The sequence below is a fragment of the Tympanuchus pallidicinctus genome, unplaced genomic scaffold, assembly GCF_026119805.1.
Source record: "Tympanuchus pallidicinctus isolate F22 unplaced genomic scaffold, pur_lepc_1.0 scaffold6, whole genome shotgun sequence".
Classification (NCBI taxonomy): Eukaryota; Metazoa; Chordata; class Aves; order Galliformes; family Phasianidae; genus Tympanuchus; species Tympanuchus pallidicinctus.
Window position 1 is genome coordinate 45,167,332 of NW_026294780.1, and position 24,647 is coordinate 45,191,978.

The following is a 24,647-nucleotide window of genomic DNA, read 5'->3' on the forward strand; positions in this document are numbered from 1 at the left end:
CATATGAGAGAAGCAGCCACTTTTTTTTTTTTTTTTTTTTTTCCTTGCTTGAGCAATAGAGGAAAATTTTACTTTCAAACTTCATCAAAATATCCTCTTACAAGAAATGAAAAATCATTTATAATCTACCTAAGAAAATTTAACTAATTTGTTGTCCCTCTTGTTCAGGCTAACCAGTTACAATGCTACCCAGAAGGGTTCCTAGTCCATCTTCCATGGATGGAGGTCAACGAGGAATCTTTCTGTCAACTTGAGTGGGGTTTATTTTTTTGCCCATTGCTGATATGAGAATAATGGGAAGTCTGCAATCAAAGATTACGGAACAAGGAACAGATTTACTCATTGTAGGACTAAATAGATAATCAACTTCTGAAAAGTTTGATTAATTAATTAGTTTTAAAAACATACTCCTTGTATTCTGTGAATGGCAAAAATCTGATGTTAGCAGATGCAGGAACTCGGTTTTTAAAACCAGTGGAGAGAAATGGCTGGAAAAACAGGCTGACAGGGACCACATGAAGCTCAGCAAGGAGAAGCTCAGCAAGAAGCTCAAAGTTCAGCACCCGGACAGGAATAGCTCCAGGTACCTCGACATGCTGGGGGCCACTGAGATGGAAAGTAGCTTTGTAGAAAAGGATCTGGGAGTCCTAGTGGACACCAAGTTGAACATGAGCCAACAATTTGCTCTTGTGGCAAAGACCAATGATATCCTGGTTTGCCCTGAGGAATGTTGCCAGTAAGTCAAGAAAGGTGATCTTTCCCTTCTACTCAACACTGGTGAGGCCACGCTTGAAGTACTGTGTCCATTTCTGGGCTCTGCAGTACAAGAGACCTGGACATACTAGAGAAGGCTAAAGAAAGGGCCATTAAGATGGTGAATGGATGGGAGCACGTCTCCTTTGAGGAGAAGCTGAGAGGGCTGGTGCTACTGAACTGGAGAAGAGTAATTTCAGGGGGATCTCACCAATGCCTATAAATTTCTAAAGGGAAGATGCCACAGGCCAGAGCCAGGCTCTGCCAGTGATGCCAGGACCAAAGGCCATGGGCACAAACTGGAGCACAGGAGGTTCCCTCTGAACACCAGGAGCCCGTCTGTGCTGTTCAGTGATGGAGCACTGGCACAAACTACTCAAAGGCTATGGGGTCTCCTCCTTGGTGATCTCACAGAGCCACTTGGACATGGCCTTAGGCACCCTGCTCTGGGTGTCCCTGCTGGGCTAGGGGATGGAGCAGAGGGACCCGGTGCGCCCTGCCAACTTTAACTCTTTTGTAATTCTGTGATGAGTGGAAAATAATTAAAGTACAGCAAACTGTAGCTGTCTTCAAAATGGAGACTATGAGGAGCAAGTGTAGCCTGAATAGAGATTATTCCATTAATTGTGATTTTGGGTCACAATGGGATACAATGGTAATATAATATACATGTGGGGAAGAAAGGGCAAGGAAACCTAGCCAAGGCTACTCAACATCAGTTATACTCAGTGACTGTGTTATTGGTGTGGAATAAAAGTAAATTGGAGAAGGCAATAGCTGAACTTGTGTGTATGGTGTGAATGTCACCGAGGTTAAAGAGAATAAAAGCTTTCTCTCTTCCTTTTATTTTACTTTGTTCTTTTTAAAGAGAAATGACTCTTTTCTGCATCAGCAGGGAAAATAAATATCCTCGCCTTTTAATGAATGCAAGAAAAAATGGAAAAAATACTTTATGAAGTGAAAACATGCACATAATTAGGGACTATTCAGAGACTGAGTTAACAAAAACCTTTATAAAATATTTCTCTAAAAAATAAAAATATTAATTTTGCAAATTTCCATCACAAAGTTACTTAAGGGTAATGGTGAAATAGTCAGGAAATATGAACATGTCTTAGTCAGCTAGAAGACTTACCAAACCAAGGGTACCTAATTGTTAAAAGATGAGAGCATTGGGAAATGACAGAAATGAGAACTAAAATACACCAGTAATTATTTAAAAAAGGAATATTCTTGGTAACTACCATTTTCTTTAAATGTTTTAATTCAAAATGCAACACCTGATAAGGAAAATAATCTTCAAGCATCTAAAAGATGACAGACAAGATCAATATCTAGTACTGATTTTTCAAGACTGATTGTTGCCAGACAAATCATTTTTATAGGATAGAGTAATTAGTGGATGAAGAAAATGAGGTAAATGTTATACTGAAGGTCAGAGTTTCAGATGGAAAAAGGAAATATAGCCATATTGACTTCATCATACTTATTAAAACAAGATGAAGATCAGAACTTACGCTTTACAACAGTATGTCTTTGTGTCTGGTAAAGTTTTACCTGAAAAAAAAATTCTTTTTTTCTTAGCATGTCATACAATATGGAAACTGGTTAAAATGAGTAGAAACTGTGTAATTTGGAATGCAAAGATGGTTTCTAAAACCCATTTTATTTCCATTCTTTGTTCATAATCTGGAAAATATTCAGATTTTATTAATGATGGTTGGTATCTGAAAAGAAAAATACATTGAGTTAGGGAGAAAAGATGGTGAACAGTACAGACAAGATATTTTTAGGGGAAAAATAAAATAAGGATATTCAAAATGAAGAACTGTGACCGATTTGGTGCCAGTTTACAAGCACCAAGACCTAAATACAATTTTATTATATACATGTATTTTGACATATAATCTGTATCTTCTATGCATATGTTTATATTTGAATTACATTAATTTAATACCAGGATTTCTGTTACTTTCCTTATATTATCTACTGAAATTACTCATTGATAGTATTATATTATTGCTAATACAAGGAGGAAAACATTTTAGCACATGGAATAAAGTGAACAATCTTTTCTAACCTGCAATAGATAAGCTTTAAATGCAGATAATTGAGCAGTGACATATGATTGGCTAGCCTCATAAGCAATGATTTTAGTGGAAGTCATCTGAATTTGGTCATCATTCATTCACTCTGAGGATATCCATCATCCATTCATTCACACTGAGGATATCCATCTGCTCTCAGGACAATGAGGATTAGAGCCTGTGTCAGATGAGATTCTTGAACTGCTTGCTGCATGAGCACTCAGTCATGTCTTGGACATTTCTTTAGCCTGAAATCTGTGACTCTCTAGAGAAAAACACAAGCAGCCACCATATCATGGTCAAAGAATCATAGAATGGTTTGAATTGGAAGGGACCTTTAAGATCATCTAGTTCCAACCCTCCTGCTACAGACGGGGACACCTCCCACTAGACCTGGTTGCTCAAAGCCCTATCCATCATGATGAGATGCACCCATACTGAGTAATTCAGGTTGCAAGGATCCTCCTGTCCCGCCACTTCCAAAAATCAGGACAATATAATGTTTTATGAGGTATCTCAAGATTTTAGCAATGCCTTGTGCAGGCCCATGGAGTAATCCAGGTAGAAATGGTGCAGACTATGGTACCGATACTCCAGAGCTCCCTTCGTTTCTCAGGTCCATACCAGTTTAGATTTGCAGATGTTCCCGTAAGACCAGACTTTTTTTGATGCAGTGTGTTTATGCTTTGGAAGCAGCAGTAGGAGCATCACAGGAAGAAATGGTAGGCTGGAGGAGTAGCTTAGCATACACAGTGATGGAAACACTAGCATTATCCAAATGGAAGTTTGTAGCTTGCTTGTGAGAAAATAATCAGAAATATTTGCTGTTGGGAACTGATAAGTCCTGGCTTGTGTATAGGTTATACGCAGAATTACTGTTTCTGTGTTACAGTTTTTAGTGATAATACAGGGCAATTATGAAAGTGAAATTTACTTTTTCTGCAATGTGTGCAACATTTATTTAAAGTGAATTGTTCCAGGGAGCATCTTTGCCAAGAAACTCTTTCAGGAGATAATTTAAGGAAAATGAGCACCAAAGAATGGAAATTACAGGATTGAATTCGCTTAATTCAAATGGAAAATGTCTTCATGGTTTCTACCCAGCAGGTAATGCATATGTTTATTGCATTATAGAAATTACAGAGCTAGTTAAATTATTTCACTATTTTTGACATTCTGAAGATCTTTCCATTCCTTGTGATCTGAAATTGATACTTTTTCTGCTTATTTTACAGTGTATTTCCACAGATTTTTGCCAGCATTTTTATGAAATCACTTTACAAAATTCATGTTTACTAATAATCTCTTTCCTTCCTGAAAGTTGTGAAAATAAGGAAAGCAACAGTGTTAAAATATATTTGTTAAATACTGATGTGTGCAGTTGCCAAGGTTTCAATAGGAAGTGTTCTTATATTCCACTTATAAAACTATAGGCCATTTTTTTCAACAACATAATGGCACAAGATTTGCTAAGAGCTATCATAAATCATAGAATTATGGAAAAATTCAGGTTGGAAGAGACATCTGCAGAGCTTGTAGTCCAGCCTTCAGCTCAAAGCAGGGCTAGCTTTGATGTAAGATCAGGTTGCTCAGCACCTTGTACAACTGCATTTTTAGTACCTCTAGGGATGGAGATCCAATATCTTCTATGGGTAACCTGTGCCAGTGCTCAATCTCTCATTGTAAGACATTTACATTTGAATGAGGCCTGGAACAGGACACTGTATTCCAGATGTAGTAGTCTCACAAGTTCTGAATAAAATAGCCACTTTCTACATCCTGCTGCCTATGCATTTGTTAATACAGCAAATACGTGCTTATCATTCATTTCTATGAAGGCATAGCATTGAGTTCACTCGGGCTCCCCGACCCTTATCTTCCGAACTGCTCCACAGCTGGTTGGCCTCCAGCGTGTGCTGGCACAGGAAGTTAGTCCTCCCCAGGTGCAGGACTTTGCATTCACCTTTGCATTCATCATTTCTTTAAGTTCCTGCTGGCCCATGGCTCTAGCTCATCTGGGTCCCCCAGGTATCATTCAGTGTATTAGTTACTCCTCCAAGTTTGGCATCAGCAAGAGACTGACTGAACACTCACTGTCAATTTTATTGATAAATTTGCCATTTGTCAATCCATGCTGGTTGTTCCCAATTGCTGTCTTTCTCTTCATATGTTCTGAAATGGCCTGCATGAAGACTTTCTCCATAGTCCTCCCAAGAACTAATAGAGGACTGACTATCTTGCAGATCCAGGACTGACTATCTTGTAGAAACAAACTCATTTGTTTCAAAAAGTATATTTTTTCTCTTACTGCAGACACAAATAGACAGTCCTTATTGAGGACACCTCTGTGGAGACAGTGATCAGAGGAACCACATACCATACTGTTAATATTCAGTTGTGTCCTCCCCAGCCAATAAACATTCAGTTTCCTTGAGAGAAGGGTACCTTCATAGAGCACAGCTCTTCGGTGTCCCCAGACATCTCAGTTCTATCTCAGTACATCTCAGTGTGTATGTGCAAGATGAGTTTTGAAGCTGTTTATGAGAGACTAGATATGTCTGGCACTTCAGCACAAGGCAAAGATCCTGTCCACTGGAGAAGACTGAATAGAGGAGGGACCCCCACTAGGTCTGCTGAACTGTTCTCCAGATGTGGCCTTTGGCACTGTTTCCCACAGTATTCTCCTGGGGAAATTGGCAGCCCATGGCTTGAACTTCTTTGCTGTGTTGATCAGCTTGAGGTTAGGAAGGCCTTTCAAAGGGATCTGGACAGGCTAGATAACTGGGCTGAGGCCAGTGGATGAAATTCAACAAGACCAAATGCCAAGTCCTGCATTTTGGTCACAAGAACCTCAGGGAATTCTTGGGGCAGAGTGGCTGAAAGACTGTGTGGAAGAAACGGACCTGGGAGTGTTGGTCAGCGCTCAGCTAAACATGAGCCAGCAGTGTGCCCAGGTGGCCAAGAAGGCCAATGGCATCCTGGCTTGTATCAGAACCAGTGCAGCCAGCAGGAGCAGGGAAATGAAGTTTTGGGCCCCTCACTACAAGAAAAGACATTAGGCCCTGCTGTGGGTCCAGAGAAGTGCAACAAAGCCGGCAAAGTGTCTGGAGCACAAGTTTTATGTGGATTGGCTGAGGGAATTGTGATCATTTAGTCTGGAGGAGATTCAGGGCAGACCTTATTCCTCTCTACAGCAACTTGAAGGGAGGCTGTGGCAAGCTGGAGGTTGACTTCTTCACCCATGTAACTAGTGTTAGGACAAGAGATAATGGCCTCATTATCTCTTGCACCAGGGGTGATTCACATTGGGTGACATGGTTACATGGTTTAGTGGGGAAATGGTGGTGGTAGGTGGACGGTTAAACTGAATGTTCTTGGAGGTCTTTTCCAATGTTGGTGATTCTGTGATTCTATTCTATAATTCTATGAAAGCTTTAAGCCTAATCCCCATGTCAAGGAACAATCACCAATAAAGACAGAAGGAACATGAGTGATGGGGTCTGATGCCCCGCAAGAGGAGGAGATGAGCAGCTTCTTGTTACTCTGTACTCCAGGGTGACGTAGTAGACCTGCTGTGTCTATTACGTTCCCTGTGTGTAGGGAACCTGCTTTGGCAAGGGGGTTGGACACGATGATCTCTGGAGGTCCCTTCCAACCCCTACAATTCTGTGATACTGTGCAGTTTTGTAACTGGAGTTGAAGAGGAAGTTGTAGGATTAGTCAGGTTTTTGGATCCTCCATGGATCCAAGTTGAAGGAGGGAAGATTTAGGTTGGATGTTAGGGGGAAGTTCTTTACAAGGAGAGTGGTTAGGCCCTGGAACGGGCTGCCCAGGGAGGTTGTGGATGCCCCGTCCTTGGACGTGTTCAAGGCCAGGTTGGACGGGGTCCTGGGCAACCTGATCTGAATGTGTACGTTTGGTGGCCCTGCTAGGCAGGGGAGTTGGAACTACATGATCCTTGAGGTCCCTTCCAACCCGGGTGATTCTGTGATTCTGTGTGATCTGTGTTTTGCTTGTTTCATGTACTCATAACAAAAGAAATCATAAAATAACTACTGTTGGTTCTAGTAAAATAAGTTGTTTGTTTTCTCAGAGTCTCTAGATGACTTTAGCTAAAATCAGTGGAGAGAAGTTGGCAATCAGACTATAAAAATGTATCAGCTTTAGCCTTTTTCCATGCTGCCATATAGCCAAGCACTCTCTCACTTCTGATCTGAATGTGAAGGCTTGGAGCACCTTTCCTGTGAAGAAGAAAGGCAGAAGGAGTTGGGCTTGTTTAGTTTGCAGAAGACTCCCAGGAAAACTCATGGCAGCTTGCCAGGAATTGAATGGAGCTTACAAGAAAGAGAGGGACCGAATTTTCACATCGCCTGATAGTTACAGGGCAAGGGGGAATGGCATTAAACTAAAAGAGGGGGAGATTTGGGTTAGATGTTAGGAATTTTCACTCAGAGAGCAGTAAGGCCTTGGCACACCTGCCAAGAGAGGCTGTGGGTGCCCCGTCCCTGAAGGAACTCAAAGTCAGGTCAGATGGGGCTCTGGGCAGCCAGAGCTGCTGGGTGGCACTGCCCATGGCACAGGGTTGGGACTGGATAGGCTTTAAGGTCCCTTCTAACCAAGCCATTCTGTGATCTCAACAGGCTTTACATGAGAGCAAAACAGTAATGAAGGAATTGCTCAAGTAACAAACCTTTTACCTTCCCCGGTCAGAATCCCAAACAACTCCTCATTATGTTAAAGAATTGTCCAGAAATGAGGAAGACCTTCCTATCAGGGAGATTTCTCTGCCATGGATTCCATCTGGGTTCTGGAAACTCCTGCTCCACTGAGAAAATGAAGGTGGGTGAGTGCTTGCTCCTAATACAGTGCTGATGGCAGAGCTCAGCCTAGCAGCTCCCAGGCCAGCCTGTACATAACGTGGCATTACCTCATATGTCACAGTGACATTTTGAAACTGTTGCATAATTACTTTGAACGTTGCACTGGGACTGTATGACAGCATTATGAAAACTGAAATTTGCTCCAGAAACCAGTTGGATTTTGTTCTTTTTCTTTCTTTCTTTCTTTTTTTTTCTTACATTTTGCATTTATTTTTTATTATTAATATTTTTTTCCCTTCTAGCCTGTGGGTGCACAGCAACCCAAGGTGTTACACCAGGCAGGAAAGTCACTGAGGAGGGGAGGAAATAAGTGATGGCAGGACTACACACTTTCCCTCATTACTTAGAGCTTGCAGGAAGGGTGCGCAGCCACTTGATTTCTATTACCATGATGGGCCCCACCAAAACTGCCCAGCACGTACGCTGGGATATTTTAGCACAAGGCAGCCATCTCCTGTCTACGGTGCTGTTGTAGAAGAAAAAGAGCCTTACTCAAATATGTTGTGTACCTGAGATCAACTCCTACAGAGTGTGTACTCTCTGAAGATAGCAAAACATATTTCCTTTTCAGACTCTCTTCTGCCCTTTCTGAGGCAAGACTTGCTACTCTCTCTCCAAAATGGCACTTTTGGGAGCACAGAAGAGCTGGCTCTGAGGAACACGGTATGGGATTGAGGGGACACAGGACTAATCCTGCCTGACCATCTTGAGCTTGGTTCTTACCTAGTATGCTTGGTAAGTATACAGTTCTTGCACTGAAAGTCAGCCCAAAACTGGGATATAATAAGGCTACTCCATGAAAGGTAAAGTCAGTTCAGTGCAATGTAGATGTCCTTGTCTTTGAAAGAGCAAGGAGAAAAAGAAGGCTTTGTTACCTTTATAACAGATATTTACATTCAGCCTTCAGACTGTGACCCCCACTATCTGATCCAGACTAAACTGCCATTAGCTTTGGGACCTCACAGGACCTTGCTTATGATGAGCACCCTTTGAAGCGTGTGAGGACCTACCAAATGGACAAGGCATTTAGACAGTTTGTAGGGACAGATGTGAAAAATGGGTTTTGAGAAATGCATTTCTCACAGAGTCATAGAAAGCCCTTGAAGTATGGACTGTGCTCCACACAGAAGGCAGACCACATTAAAAAGACATTTAAACCCCTGAAAGTCTTTTTGACTTTCGACTTCAAAGGAGATCCCTCACAGAACTGCATCCACAGTGTCTGCCTCCTGATCATATGGTCAGGCATGAGAGATGTTCAGCTGATTTCTCATTCAGCTATATAATGGAGTGTGTTACAAAACACAGCACTGGAAAATTATGCTGGGTTCTTAGTCTTCTTATGCTAAACAAATGGATCTACTGTATCTCCTAGAAATGCAGACGGTCATGTAGAAAATAAATTTGGAAGCTAGAGATTAGCAAGGTCAAATTTTTAAATTTTTTCCAGGGATGGGGGGGTGGGGGGGGGGGGGGAACAATTAGGTGCCCTTCTTGCCTTATCTGAGCTGAGAAGATATCTAATCCTTGTGGGCCCTCTGATGACTGCATCTGAATGAGGTGGACCCTGACAAGCACCCAGCTCACTAGAAGATGCCAGAGAAGCCTGGGATAATTGGGAAACAAATGACAGCGGCTACATTAAGTGGAAATGAGAAAAATGGGGGCACTGATCCTGGATTGTGTAAATAACCAGCTAATATATTTGTTGGCTGTAATTGAAATCAGGAATTGAAATGCAAATCACGTTCTACTTTCTCAACATTATGATTTTTCCCTGCCAAAATTAAAAAGTACAGAACAAAACTTCGGGGTGAAATGTCACAGTACATTTTCATCTTGAAGTTCTGAAATAACAGCCAAGAAAACGAGAGGCTAGGATGATAAAGCTGGCAGCTGCTTGGACATCTCTTTGACTCGAAAGAAAGCCCTGATTCTTGCTCTGTCTGGGTAGTGAGGAGATGTCAGATGTGCTGATATAGCAACTGCCTGGGATCTTCTGTGTCTCTCTCATCCTCATCTCCCAGCATCACTCATTTCCTTGGAGCATCCTCAGTTCCACACTTTGGTAGGAGCTTGGAGGAGCACAGCAAAAAACAGAGTAACTGGTCAAGTGTTTACTGTGCAGAGGACTTTATCTCAAGTCAGGTCTCTTAATGAGAAAGGACACGACTGGCCAACAAATGAGACGTGCCAGCCCAGATCAATGGCCATTGTGGAGCCCTGGGGATACGGGTGTAGCTCCTTGTGCCAGGGGAAGAGAGCATTCATGTTTTTCATCTAACAACATTAATACTGTGATTTTCCATGGAAGGCGAACCACGACCAATGTACCTTTATTTACATGAATTTAATTATAGGTATCCAGAAAATTAAATATTTCAGAAATGTGAAGGGCTGATGCTCAGAATATGTCTAAATAAAATCTTTCTGACAGTTAGGAAACCCAGTTTTCATTTGTTTTGACCAAAGCCATTTGTTGAATTTGATCAGCATTTGGAAAGTCACCAGCCAACCTGAAATGGCATTTATTATTTTTTTTTTGTTTGATTTACCGAAACAAATATGCCATCTTCTTCCCAGGAGGCATTCAATTGAGGGTTCATGGTGAATTTTCCTTCCTTCCTTTCTCTTCTTTTTTAGGGAATATGAACTTCTCCAGGATGCAAATTTCTGTCTTTTGCAATCCTGCGCTGATTGGGCTTCCAAGGTGGGAGATTTCTTACCTCCTCCTTTGGATAGGAACAGCAGAGCATTTGTTTGACCCACCTTGCCCAGGGGGGAGGCTATCATCAGCACCAGTGGACATGCAGGTTCAGAGAGATGGGCAGGATCTGCATGAGCCTTGAACCGAGATTGCCAAACACATTGTCAGTAGGTGTTTTGCTTGACTTTACACTCTGTGTTTGGGCACATTTGAAAGCAGGCAAAGGTACATTTAATTATCCCTTTTTACAGTTACAATTTACACCATCCTTAAAGCATGCAAGGCAGTTGACAGAATGCATTCAGATCAGTGTCTCCAGCCCAGTGGAGATGACAATTTAATTTTGAATCACAGAATCAGAATAACACAGAATCACAGAACTGCAGGGATTGGAAGGGACCTCAAGAAATCGAGTCCAGCTCTGCTGCTAAAGCAGGTACCCTACAACAGGTTGCGTAGGTAGGTGTGCAGATGGATCTTGAATAGAAAGAGACCCAACAACCTCTCTGGGCAGCTTGTTCCAGTGCTCCATTGCCCTTACTGTAAAGAGGTTCTTCCACAAGTTAGTTCAGAACTTCCTACATTCAAGTTTTAGGCCATTTTTCCTTGTCCTACTGTTACACACAACTGAGAATAGCCTGGCCTCATTCATTTGCCTTCCACCTCCCTTTAGATATTTATAAAAATGTATCAGATCCCCCCTCAGTCTTTTCACCAGGCTGAACAGACCCAGGTTACTCGCACTTTGCTCATATGCGAGATGCTCCAGGCTCTTTATCATCTTTGTGGCCCTCCACTAGTCTCCTTCTCTGTTTTCTCTGATCCTTGTCTTTTGTAACTGAGGAACCCAGAACTGGACACAGTATTCCAGATGTGGCCTCACCAGGGCAAAGTGGAGGGGGAGGATCACTTCTGTAGACCTGCTGGCCATCACCATGGCCAGCAGGATGAGTTGAAAAAAATAGGAGATGAGGTTGCCCAGAGATGCAATCCTCTTGGAGCTTCTCTAAAATTTCTATTTGCTCATATTTACCCTTTCTGGGTGATGTCACAGACTTTTTTTGCAACTAGCATTTCCCAGAGTTGTTGGATTCAGGGTGGAACAAGAGGTGAAAATATTTTCCTGGGACTCTTCCTCTTCTTTGAACTGAAATGGAACCCACCCCTGGCAAGAGATGGGCAGATGGAAGACAGTGTAAATGTTGTGTGGAAAGGGATTCTGAACTGCTCTGTGGCCTCTGATGGGTTACTTCCACAAAGCAGCAATGTGGTTATCTTTAACAAGAACTTTGTCTAGCAGAGAAAGGCTTTGCATCAGCTTCACCACTGTGGAATACTCCCATAACTTTAAATCATATCAGGAGTTGATTGTGAATTTAAATATATGCAATGCACTTCTAAGTCTTGTGCAAACAAAGACCAGACAGGGGCTGGGACAAACTGATGCATGAGCAACCATGTTGTTCCTTCTCCAGTCAAAAAACTGGATTCTTTCACAAAATCTTCTGTGTGATTGTGATAATAAGATGAATATTTGACATAGCTGTAAGAAAACACTCTGACATGCTAGTAAACACAAGTGAATTAGTGGTTACGAGGGAGACCCTATGACATGGTTGCTTGCAGTAAGTTGGATGCCATCTCCTAGAAAATCTCTTACTTACTAATCTGTCCTTATCGGTTTTTGGTACAGATTAATGGGGAGACTTCCAGTAGGATTTCGGTTACTGTCTGGCATAGATGCTTTTGAAAATCTTACCTTATCTCTATGTAATGACTATGTAATTCATGCAATGTGTTGAAGTTACACTTGAAAAAGTAGGTCTGGATTGTAGTATCCTTCCCTGCATCTTTCTTTCCCATCAGGCCAAAATGGCATACCTCTATGTGTGCTGGATTACAATTTATGCTAAACATGATCCCCAAAGGTCATAGCAGCTATCCGAGAAACAAGCAGAGCTATGCACCCTGCCCTGTGTCATGTAGATTACCAGAAGTAGCAATAAGGCCAGGGACTGTATGCAGTAAGGAAAACTAGAGAATCTTGGAAACTGTGCAGGCTTTAGACTGTAGAGTGTTACCAAGGGCTCAGATGGGAGAGTTTACCAGAAAAAGTGCAATTTAGAAATTGAAACAGATGGAATTTCAGTATCCTTTGCAAATTGGCATATCAGACTCCTGCAACAGCTTGCGGAGTCCTTGTCCCTCCCAATGCATAGCTGGTTCTTACTCCCTGAACTTGATTTGTTACCATCTGATGTTGAAGGGTCTGTTTCTTATTTTTGTTGAGTTATACCTTAAATGTGTCTTTTTTTGGCTACTTATGTTCTCATTTCTGCACAGCGGCAGCCAAGCAGGGGCCCAAGAGCTCATTCCTGGCCCTCAGATTTATTCCCATCGCTTTGATGGGTTGAATCTGGTGCTGCCTGTATTGCAGAGCACCTGGATGGGGCGATCACAGGCATTCACTGGCACTGTGATCTCAGCTGTGGAAACAATTTTGCTGGCAGCAGAAGCTCAGTTTCGCTGGGGAGGGGCCCATATTTCTTGTTTGAAGTGTGTGAAGCCTCATCACAGCTCTGTTATCAGACCCGCTGGAATTTTTTCTTTCCTCTCTTCTTGGTCCACCTTTTCTCACTCCTCTAAATCTTACTTTACTTCTGCTTCTTCTCAAAGTCCCTAATGTTACTTTTCTGGCTCTTTTTGCTGTAATTTCTCCCTTCATTTTTTCTTCACCCATTAGTTTTTCCTTCACAGTGCTCCTCCACTGCCTCCTCCATTTTCTCTGCCTCTGTTATTCACTTTGCAGGTGCCTCCCATTCTTCTCCCCACGTCCTCACTTTTATTTATTCTCCAGAAACTCTCTGAATTGCTGCATCTATGGAGTATACGCTGGAAATATAGCCCTGTCTGACTTATAGGTGCTGTAAGCTGCAGGTCTGCTGCTGATGTTAATTTTTTTTTTGACAAGTGACACAGGTGACACAAGTGACACAGGGGACCCATGGAGACAAGCAGCATGTAGCTGGGCTGTAGAATACAGCTTATGCCACAAAAGACATCACTTGCTCCGTGGACCAAAAGAGATTACAGCCGCATTCTGACACATAAACTATTGAGATTTACTGAAAATAAGGATTGGTTTGCTGGGCTGTTTAGAGACATTAAGACGCAGATACATATTTTCTCCCCAGTCTGATGTAATTTTGCACATTAACTGCCTAATTCCTTTCAGCCTATTGATTTTACTGGTTTATAAGAATGACACTTGTGTAGAAACTGTGGAGAACTTTGCTCAGGGTGACCAGTGAAGACTGCCAGCTTCTCTCAATGGTCTTATGGGGGGCCTGAAAGCTCAGCTGTTGCATTGCCTACTACACTTAGCACAATTTAAGAGGAGAAGAAAAAATAGGGAGAGAAAGAACAATGGCACTTCATAGACGATACTCCTCAGGTTGTATCTGACTCTGGCTAAATGACCTGGACTGAAAAATGTTTTTTTGAGGCTCAGTCCAGCTGACACCTGCAGCATGATCCTCATATTTTGTGATAGTTGAGAGTGGTATTCATGAAACACCATGTCAACTTCGTTAGCATATTATTATTGAATAATTCTATGAAGGAAGCATGAATATCATTATTCACTTTCTCTACCTTCTAGTAACTCTGATTTACTTTAGATTTTACATCATTTCCCAGATATCAGAGTTTGATGTACCACAGGTGTTTTTCTATCAGCATACTGTTGTATTGCTTTTCGCTCCTTGGAGAACAGTTGGTGTTTTGCCAATGTCTGAATGGACCTGCTAACTCTGAGAGCAATGAAATGGTTAATTTGATAATATTTAACTTGCCAAACCATTCATATGCAGAGGTGACATGCTCAGGAGTTGAACAAGGCAGTGCGATCTCCCTTAGCTATCATTTCAGGATGCCTGCAGAATCAGGAAGACTGTGTATCAGCTTACACTCAGCTTGGTAATCTTGCATGGGGCCTGTTTGTGTCTCTTGTGCTGAAGGCTGAATGTAAAATGAACATTGTTAGCCAAGAAAGCAAATAAAGGGAACTATTTCCCAAGGCATTTTACTCTGTTTATTTAACGCCTCTGAACAAACCCCTTTCCACATCCTCTGAACCTACTGGCAACTTCAGATAGCTCCATTTCCTGCTGGGTGAGTTTTTTCTAAAATGTTTATTCAGCTCCAGGAAATGATGATTTCCTGAATATTCTGAAACTTCATATTTTTGTTGTATCCCTGTTTATTTAATAGTCTTACTTATTGTGCGAGTGTGCAAAGCACAACAACACCTCTTACCATGTAACTGTGGAAAGAGTGGAACTTGATGTAGTACATAAAAAACCAATTTAAGTGAAACTAGATCTGTTTTTGCTAATTTATACACTAGTGTATTTCCATTAGCATGAGTAGTTACTCCTTATTTACACTGACCTTAATGAGTTCAGAAGTAGACTTTTAAATTTCTCCTTCTCTTTAAGAAAAAATGTCTAAAAATTCAAGCTAGTGAAGGAGAATTAATTAACCCAAAGCTCAACATTTTATAATTCACAGCTTATATTAATGTCTGCTAGTTTTCTTTATGCAGGAAACCAATGGAAAGCACCAAATGTTTTCCTCACCCTACACTGGGACTAAAAATGAGAAATTCTTATTTTGTGAGGTCAAAGCTAACCTGCAGCCAGCACCCTATTCCAACATAGATTTCACTAAAGAGATTGAAACCTGTACACAGTCATAATGAAAAGGCCATAAGGCTTTATGTGAACCAGGAGTAACTATGCTGAAACGAGAAGTGCTTCACTAAGGTAAATCAAGTGGGATTGGTCCCAGAAGAAATTCAGGAATTACATAGCTTTGCCGTTAACCTTGAACTGAGCCAAGTGTGTGTCCCATGCTTTCACCTTCTTCATTCTTGTCTACTTTTTGTTAACCTGCATCTGCTGGCATTGTCAGCTATGATTTTTTTTTTTTTTTTTTGCTTTTTATAGGCTGAAGAGGTAAATTATGTTTCTTCTGAGCTTGGAGAGACAATATGGCGTGCTGCATTACCATGCCATAAATGAGATCTTAGAGCAACTTAATAAAACTCACTCCACCCTTACCTGGAAGTTCTACTCTCACAGAAACCACATCCTTTCATTACCACCCACATCTCCATTTGGAAAGGACTTTGAAGGGGTAAAAGACTGAAGACTAGATCTTTGTTTTATTAAGCATCCTTTTGTCTGTTTTGCTCCAGAAACCTTGCTCTTCCTCTCCTATGAGTCACTTGTTACTCTTACAATGTCTGTAGTAGGAAGGCTGAGTGCTTTCCCGCAATTTAAAATGTTCTTTTTAGAGTTCCTCTTCCCTTCCCTTCCCTTCCTTCCCTTCCCTTCCCTTCCCTTCCCTTCCCTTCCCTTCCCTTCCCTTCCCTTCCCTTCCCTTCCCTTCCCTTCCCTTCCCTTCCCTTCCCTTCCCTTCCCTTCCCTTCCCTTCCCTTCCCTTCCCTTCCCTTCCCTTCCCTTCCTTTCTTTTTCTGTTTTTCTTTTCTTCCCTTCTTCTTTTTCTCTCCTCTCCCTCTCCCCTCACCTCTCCTTCCTTCCTTCCATGTCCATTCTTTGCCTTCTGTTATGCATTTCATATTCATCCACTATTTTAACCCAATTCAAATGGAGCTGTACTGCATAATGGACTACTGCCAAGAAGTCACTGTCAGTGACTAGGATCAAACCCTCATAGGCACTGGAAGAAGCCTGGTTTTGGTCCACTCCACATGAAGCAACACAATGCCTGTGCATTTCTATTTGTGATGAATATTCTTTCTTTTGATGCTAAATATTTGATGTCCACCTTCTGAGCTGAGTAATCTTTAAGGATGCCATTCTTGCCATGTTACCTCCTTCCTGAGTTCCTGTTGTGTAACTTTCCCACCAGGCAGGTAAATTCTTTAAGTCTTTCACTGTAATTGATTCTGAGCAGGCCTGAACTACTTTTTGAGTTGTTTTTGTTTGTTTTATAAATATATTTATTTATGTTTGTTAGTTTTTTGGTGGGACCATATTGTCTGCTCTCACTGGTAACACTGGGAAAGTCTGGGCTCCTCTCCAGCTGTCCTCAGGTAACATCAGCCAGCAGAAGATGTATGGTGATGGGTGTCCCGTTGTCATGTCCAAGTCTTTACTTAATGCAGATCAGTGGGTTTTGCCTCATTTGGAAAGTTTCAAAGCAGAAGAAAAACGGGGAGAAGTGCTCCAGAAGAGACAGAATAAGAAAAGGAGCAGGTAAAGCATTTCCAGTGGGGCCTCAGCATAACCAGAGCCAGCCCAGCCAGCGTTCAGTGTAACAGTGTAGCTTCAGACAACTTACATTAATCCTTCTCTGATGGAATCATCACATGCATGAGGAAGACAAAAAACAAAACAGAAACTCAGACAAATGCATAAAGTAGTTTACACTACAACTCCTACTAAGTCCCATAAGTGGCGCTGATAGAATTTCATAGTGTTTTTGCTTCTGACTCTATCTTTCCTTTTCTTGTCCATCATTCTATCAATCTTCTCTTTTTTTTCTCTGTAACTTCAACCTTTGATTAATGCATCTGACTCCCGTGTGTAACCTGCTTTTTGCCTCAACAGCAAAGGCAAAAACCCTACTCTAATTCCTGTCTACCATGGTCAGATGGAGCGACACCAGTTTTGTCTTTTCAACATCCCTTTTCCTCCCACCTTTTCTGCTCTGCTGGAGCTCTGATAATAGCTCATCTGCTCTAAGAGCCTCTTCCCCAGCTTTAGCAGAAGGTTGAACCCTCGTGAGAGATTTGTTGTGTGTTAACTCTCTGCATGACCCTTAAGTTGTCAGAGGAGGTAGGGGACCCACGGAGAGTATTTTTTACCTCCTCCAGAAGTTTTTGGCTACTTGGTTTCTATTATCACTTCAGTTGAGGCTGCTGGGAGACATTTGCAGCCCCATATTTAATCCTGAAATTTCATGAGAAAAGTCTACCCCAGGCTACTACTGCATATGTAAAGTAAGCTGCTAGGTGCTAGAAAAGCAAGAGAATCACAAATAAATAGGTTTAAATTAACTCCAGGTCCTTCACTAATGCATGATGACATTTACAGCTGCCTTGGCTTACCCTGCCATCTTCTGGTGATACCTACTGCAAGATCAAAAGTTAGAGGTGAAATGAGATGAAATATTTTATTACTAAGAACACAAGGGTTGGCTCCCGTCCAACAGAACGGTTTCCTTAAATAACCATTTTTAATATACGGCACCATATAATATTCCTGCAATAAATGTTGGGATTTCAGATTTTGATTTAACTTCTTTCAATAGTGTGTTTATTTTACTGAATGATACTTCGGTAGGCTGAAGAAATGTTTCTGGCCTGACATTATCTGCCATGGCACAGGCAGATTAAAAAATGTACCACTAATTTTTCATTCATTATAGAGCAACCAAGGCTACTGAGGCAGCAAGAGTAGTCAACTGCCCAAATATACAAGACTGTGACTACTTGGTCTCCAAGTGTTCAGATGCTTAGTTGCAAACTGCTTCTCAGCTATCCAAAACCAGACTATTTGACTCCTTCCACAACAAAACCACAAATCCACGCTCCAATTCTCTCGCTGTGTCTCCCAGCCTAATAACTTCAATGATTTTCATTTTGTTGGTTTTCCTGCTTCTTTCCATTTCTGTTTGCAGCTTATCCAGACCTAGGCTGTTTGTCTAATTGCTTTTGCTCATTGACTGACCCCCGGTACTTCTTCTTTACAAAGGCCTCAGCACTGGCCATACCTTAAGGCAGGAAGTGAGTTAGAATTTTTCCTTCTGACATTTAAAATAGTGCTGGTTTGGAAAGTTGTTCCCAACCCCCCCACCCCAGAGGAAAATTTGGACTTTTTATCGGAAAACCAAAAAATATTCAGTGTTTGGCAACAAAGGGATTAGTCATGTCTCAAACCTACAGGCCATTCTTTAATGCTCATCAAAAATATTCACTTCTTTTTTTTTGTCTGAAAATAGTCAGTTGCCATAAACAGAGGGTTGGGGTTTTTTTGGTGTTTCCACAAAATGTTGAAAATTTTCATGGAAAGCAGCTGTTGTGGGTTAAAAAAAAAATTAGCCAGAGTAATCATATAAAAGTACTAATTTTACCATTTAGTAGAGAAGTTTTGATGGAAAATTTTGACCGGTCCTGTTTTAAGACCTTTTATGGTGCTGTGTTATGAAAGGCTTAGATTTAGACACTCTATCTGGCTTCTTCAACTATTGCTGTTTGCACTTCGTTTTGTCGGCATTTTTGTTATCCTCAGGTCTGTAATCCTCTCTCTTTTGATGTTTACAGTATTTATTCTCTTTTGCTTTATCTGAAATGTTTGTTTCTTGTTTCATTTAATGGTTTGCACATCTTGGCTGTGGGTTCTTGTCGATCTGCCTGACTTCTTCGCAGCTACCCAACTCTGCTTTGTAAGGTTACTCTCAAGGGCTGCTCTTGTGGCATGGCACAAGGTCTTCTAGGGCACTTTATACTACAAACCTTCATGTCTCCCTTTGATATGCCCCAATGGCACAAGGCTTTTTGGTGTCCTTGAAGCATCTTTATCCAGGGACTCCATAGCAGCTGTTGTTACTAGTCACCAGTTGTAGAAGCTGCTCCTTGGTATTGCTGCATTATTGCCCATCGTAATGGGTGCTGTTGCTGCCGTCCCAGCTTGCTTGCATTGGCTGCACAGCCTGGGACTGCACCCTGGGAGGCACCATGTTTCCCCAGGGCTCCCAGTACTATAGCAGCACTAATTAGGGCCCTAATTAGAACAAATTGCACCAAATGATGATGGCTTCTGGTATATCATGACAGAAAGTATCTGGGAGATGCAGGACCACAATTGTTTTTGGAACTTGGGCTTCACAAAGAGACACTTATGAACTGGAGATGCTTTTGGATTCCTTCACAAGCAGCCTGTAACAGTGGTGCTTGTCAAGCATGTGCAGAGTTGTGCCTGTGTCAGAACTGCATGAAACTGAATGTTTTTTTCTTCAATGCATTAAAAGTCTCCGGAGAAATGGCAAGTTAATTTGGCTGATTGTTTTTTTTTCCTCTCCCCAAAAGTATGTTTATCAGAACCAGGACTAATTAGCTCTCCAGACAGTAGATCAAGGCAAATGTATCAGCTTTTATTTTCCTTCCTCTAACTCCTATCCAATCTCATTCTGTTGCACCTTCAAGCAATGAGCATGTTAGGATGCCTGCTGTTGCTCTCTGGAGCTCAGGAGCTGGGAATGGTTCGCTGTGATTTTCAAGGACATGGTGGACAAAGCTGATCCCCACAGGCTGCTCTAATGGCATGTCTGAGTCTCTACCACCTGTCAGCTGCTGTAGTTTGAATTCTAGCTCAGAAACCAATGTAAAATATGATCAATTCTTGTTGCTTATAACTCATCCACTCTTCTGATACAATGAGGAACCAGGGAAGGTTTAGCTTGGATATTATGAAAGATTTCTTTTTAGAAGGAATGGTGATGCATTGGCACAGACTGCCCAGGGAAGTGGTGGAGTCACCATTCCTGGAGGTGTTCAGGAACAGTGTGGATGTGGCACTGAGGGACATCCCCACCATGTCCCCACCATCCCCATGGCATGATGGGGAGGGGGTGATGGTTGAAATAGGTGATCTTACTGGTCTTTTTCAATCATTATGGTTCTATGATTTTATAGTTCTACAGTTCTAGGGAACTGTATGAACTTCTAGTTCATTTTTCTCCCTTGTTAGATAAAGCCATGAGTCCTTCACTGCAGGCAGGGCAATACATCTCTGTGCAACATTGGTTCAGATAAAAAGGAGAGTTTCGTGCATGGAACTGGACACGTAGAGGTTGTGTGGACTCTGTCTTTGTCTCTAATCTTGCCAGCATTCTGCACAGAATCTCAATTTTGAAACATTCTGCAGGCAGTGCTCATAGTTGAGCCAGGTGCCATTGTGCCCCCTGGAGCACCCATTGCTACAGGACACTGTGAATTTTGCACTGAATTTTTTGATGTTAATATCTGAAATAACAGATGGCGGGAGGTTTCTGATAACTGAGTACAGGTTCTTAGGCAGTGCCTGTACTGGAGAAAAGATATTTTTGGCATCTCTTCCTAAACATTCTTCTTAAAACAGACAGAGAGGCAGAGTGATGCTGGTATGAGTCCAAAGTACCTGCCAGGACTGACTGAATGATGCTAGATACACAGCAGGGCCATGAGATCAGACCCTGATCCGCAGTGACTGCTGTGGTCTGCAGTGGGGGTGCATCATCCCTGAATGCAAACGGTGGGAACTGCGGATACACAGTCTGGCCACGATTATCAGCATGATTTATGGGAGATGCAAATGATGGTTGAATGTCTACAATGAAAATAACGCAAAACCTCCTGATTTTGTCTTGTCTTGGGGACCGATGGCACGTCACAGGTAGCAAGATGCAACCAGGCTTGGTTGGAAGCTTGGGCTGTCCTGCACATGGCAGGGGAAGCTGGCTGCCTTCCAAGGGCACAGCAGTCATTGACACCAGTTCATGCTGCAGCACTGCAAAGCCAAGCCCCATTTAGAAAGGTTCAATTCCTTATTCTTCTCTCTGATGGAGAGACGATGCAGTCATGTCTACATCAAATATTCTCATCAGATTGTATTTCTGAGACAATTCAATTTCATCATGCCAGAGACGATTCCCTTGCATGAGTAACCAAATAGCTGTCCTACGAAAAAGTGCAAGAAATCAGAGCTTGTGGAGGTTGTGCAAAAATGCCAAGAGTCAGCATAGCTAAATGGCACTTACAGAGATTTTCTTTGCAGAAAATGCAAAGAAGCACCCAAAAAGCAAGCTGACCGTGGCTGAAAGCAATGGCCAGGGAAGCAATGCACCCTTAGCATGAGAGGTACTGGTGTGGTGGAGTACAAGCAGATGACAGCAAGCAGGTTGACATTACTGTGTATGGACTGGAAATAGTTTTTAATGTAACTTTGGTAATGGAGCTTTAAAATCAGATTTTGCTACACTGACATTTTTCAGTGTTTCCTTCACTGAGCTTCTGGTGAATTGAAATGAAAATAAACCTGCAAAGAAATTAATTGGAAGAAAGGGAGGTGCTTGTGAGAAACACTTGTTTTAAATCGTGGTTTGTGTTCTGGGACAATCCTCCAGCAACTCTGCTTTCTGGCTGTGGATTTCTCCATCCTATCCAATACAGGATTTCCTAATAAATCCCAGGTTTCAAGGTGAAAAGATGTTCTGTGCTTTAGATATGCTTGTTTTAAGGGAAAGATGTAGGTGATACACCCAATTCCCACATCTGGCTTCTGCTATGCCATCCTATCTGCCTTGAGAAGTAATTAGCAGGAAAATAAGTATACCAGTAAAAATAAATACATATAGCCACAACAGTGAGTGCTTAGCACTTGACCCTGGCTTTAACATTTTTGGGGGGCTAATAAGAGGGTATTCAGAGCTCTCAATTGTGGTCTGGGGCTGTAGCAGGCACACACCACACTCCTTATGACTGTTTGAAGGTTGGAAAACCATTAGTAAACCCAGAAGGTCAAAGGCTTGGCTTTAAAAAGTAAATGAAGAGGGGAAAAATGAAGTTTCTGTGGAGTCTAGGCACTCCAAGTAGGAAAGCGAAGGCTCCATGAGGACTAGACACTGTACTGCCCATGAATGGGAAAGGCATTGCTCCTTTGTTGGGTTAATGCAAACAGGAGGTAGGGTGGGAGGTGGATTCAGCATGTTTTCTGACAAGGGCGAGATGGTTATTCATGGAACCAGGAATTAAAGAGCAAATAAAGAGTTTAGGTGAAAAATGCTTTGATGACCAATAGGGCTGCACCTGAGGACAGTTCTGCTATGAGGCCTCAAAACCAAAATATTAAGCTATCAGACAATCCCAGAAAAACTGGGTAATAATTCTCACTTTTCAGTTCCTTTTCCCCTTTCCAAATAAATTATTACAAAATTTTCATTCAGTAGATCACTAAGTGAGAAAAAAATTTCAAAATGGTGTTTAAAAGTCCAGATAAATCTGGTAGGACATCACCCCTCTGAAGTATGCAAGATATTCCTTGGCATGATGCTTGTTACTGAGCGTATCCATTGACTGTGGTTTATCTGGGAAAGAGGAGGGGGAGATTAACAAGACCAGCAGAAATGATGAACAAAACGTCTCTGATGAAGAGCACTTCAGTTTTGTGAAAACAATAAATATTGAAACTTGATCCCTGGGGAGGACAAAAGTGTTATGACTATAGGCAGGATTTCTGCTACAGGGATTGCAATGGGCTCTTTCCATGGGAATGGGAAATAGGATTTTCATGGGACCCATGGGACTCCTGCAGCTATGGCTTCAGGAGGCTAGGTCCTATCCAAGGATCCCACAGTTGAACATCATACTACACGAAGGTACCACATCTCTCTCACCCTGGATATGAAACTTTGGCAAACTACTGAGCAGGTTTGTTTCAAATACACACTCAACTTTTGCCATAGTTTCTTGAGATTTCTGAGTGACTCTTGTTTAGTAGAGCAACAGAGCCTTTGAACATCCTTACTTAAATGTATTTAATTTGAATGACGTAGACCTTAGAAGATAATTTGGAGAAATCAGTATATAACCCTGAATACATATGGTTGGACACCAGAGCCTTTGAGACTCAAAGGAGCACAACAAAGCCAACAAGTGCTCATGGAAAAGGGGCAGAGAAGCCATGGGGTTTAGGACAGGGTTCTCTACCCCCACTACAGCAAAGCTTCCCACTCCACTTTGGACACCTGGTTGAAAACACCCATAGCTTCACCAACCGCTGTACTAGTTGTGCATCTGCCACCTTTGGTCTCAGTGATGCAGACATCAACAGCCTTAGTCCAAATCTATCCCCATTGCCAAGGTGTTTAACTACGGACATGAATATTTGTGTTATAAAATCCACTATGGCACTGGTTGAAGAGATTGATTGAGACTCCCTAATGAGAACAGATGAGTGTCTTTTTCCTCTTTTGAGGGGAGGAATAAATAAGTGTGCCAAAGTATGGCACTCTGGGGGAACAGAAGCTGTAAAAAGTAAAGTAAAAGTGGAGGAGAAATTTTTGGAAAAAAACATACTTGTGCCATGGACATTTTCAAAACAAGATTTCTTACTGAACTGGAACATGAGAAAAAGGATTTTGTTTCCAAAACTAAAATAAAAATGTTAACAGTTTTGGTTGACTGGAAAGGAAATGCATCAATTCAGCTAATGCCACTATTTTTCCCCAGCTAAACCACGATTTCTCAGCTCTGCCTGTGGTTGAGTGGTGCTTAAGAGACAGAGAGCTTGGAGGAGACCAGCGATGGTCCAGCAAGGATATGTTTGCCTGATATTATTAAGGGCTCAGATGATATGTTCAGAGCTGACCCCAACTCAGCTATCTCCAGCTGCCTTTACCAATCAAGGTAAAAATTGTCACATGTCTTGAGAATGGTTTCAGCTACATCTGTTGTCTGGTCTATAGAGGCACTGATGGAGAAATCTCTCTTCTCTGGGGTCATCCTCAGCCTGCCACCTTGATGATACTTTCCTCCTGTCAGTGAGGAGACCTGGAATACTGCAGGAAAAAAACATCTGGGATGTCCCTCCTGGGACAGAGCTGGTTTGTTCTTCCTTCTGTAGAAGTGGAAGCTCACGGAGACCTTATCACTCTCTGAAACTACCTAGAGGGAGATTGTAGTGAGCTGGGATCAGCCTCTTTTCTCATGTAACTAGTTATAGGACTAGAGGGAATGGCCTCAAGTTGCACCAGGGGGGGATTCAAGTTGGATGTTATGAAATACTACTTCTCTGAAAGAGTGGTCAGGCACTGGAATGGGCTGCCCAGGGAGGTGGTGAAGTCACCAGCACTGGAGGTGTTCAAGGAACGTTTGCACGTGTTGAGGGACATGTTTAGTGAGAACTATTGGCGATGGGTGGATGGTTGGACTGGATGATCTTGTAGGTCTTTTCCAACCTTTGTGATTCAGTGATTCTCCTGCCCTGCAATCATTCATTCATTCCCTAATGGCTTGATAGCTAACAGAGTGGGCTGGTTGAGGGCTGCTGTACCACTCCCTGGAGAAGGGAGGAAAGACTTTGGTGCCTCAGTGTACCTGTGTCATATTAAGGCAATAAACTGGAAGCCGTGAGTAAAAAGGAAGGCTGTGAT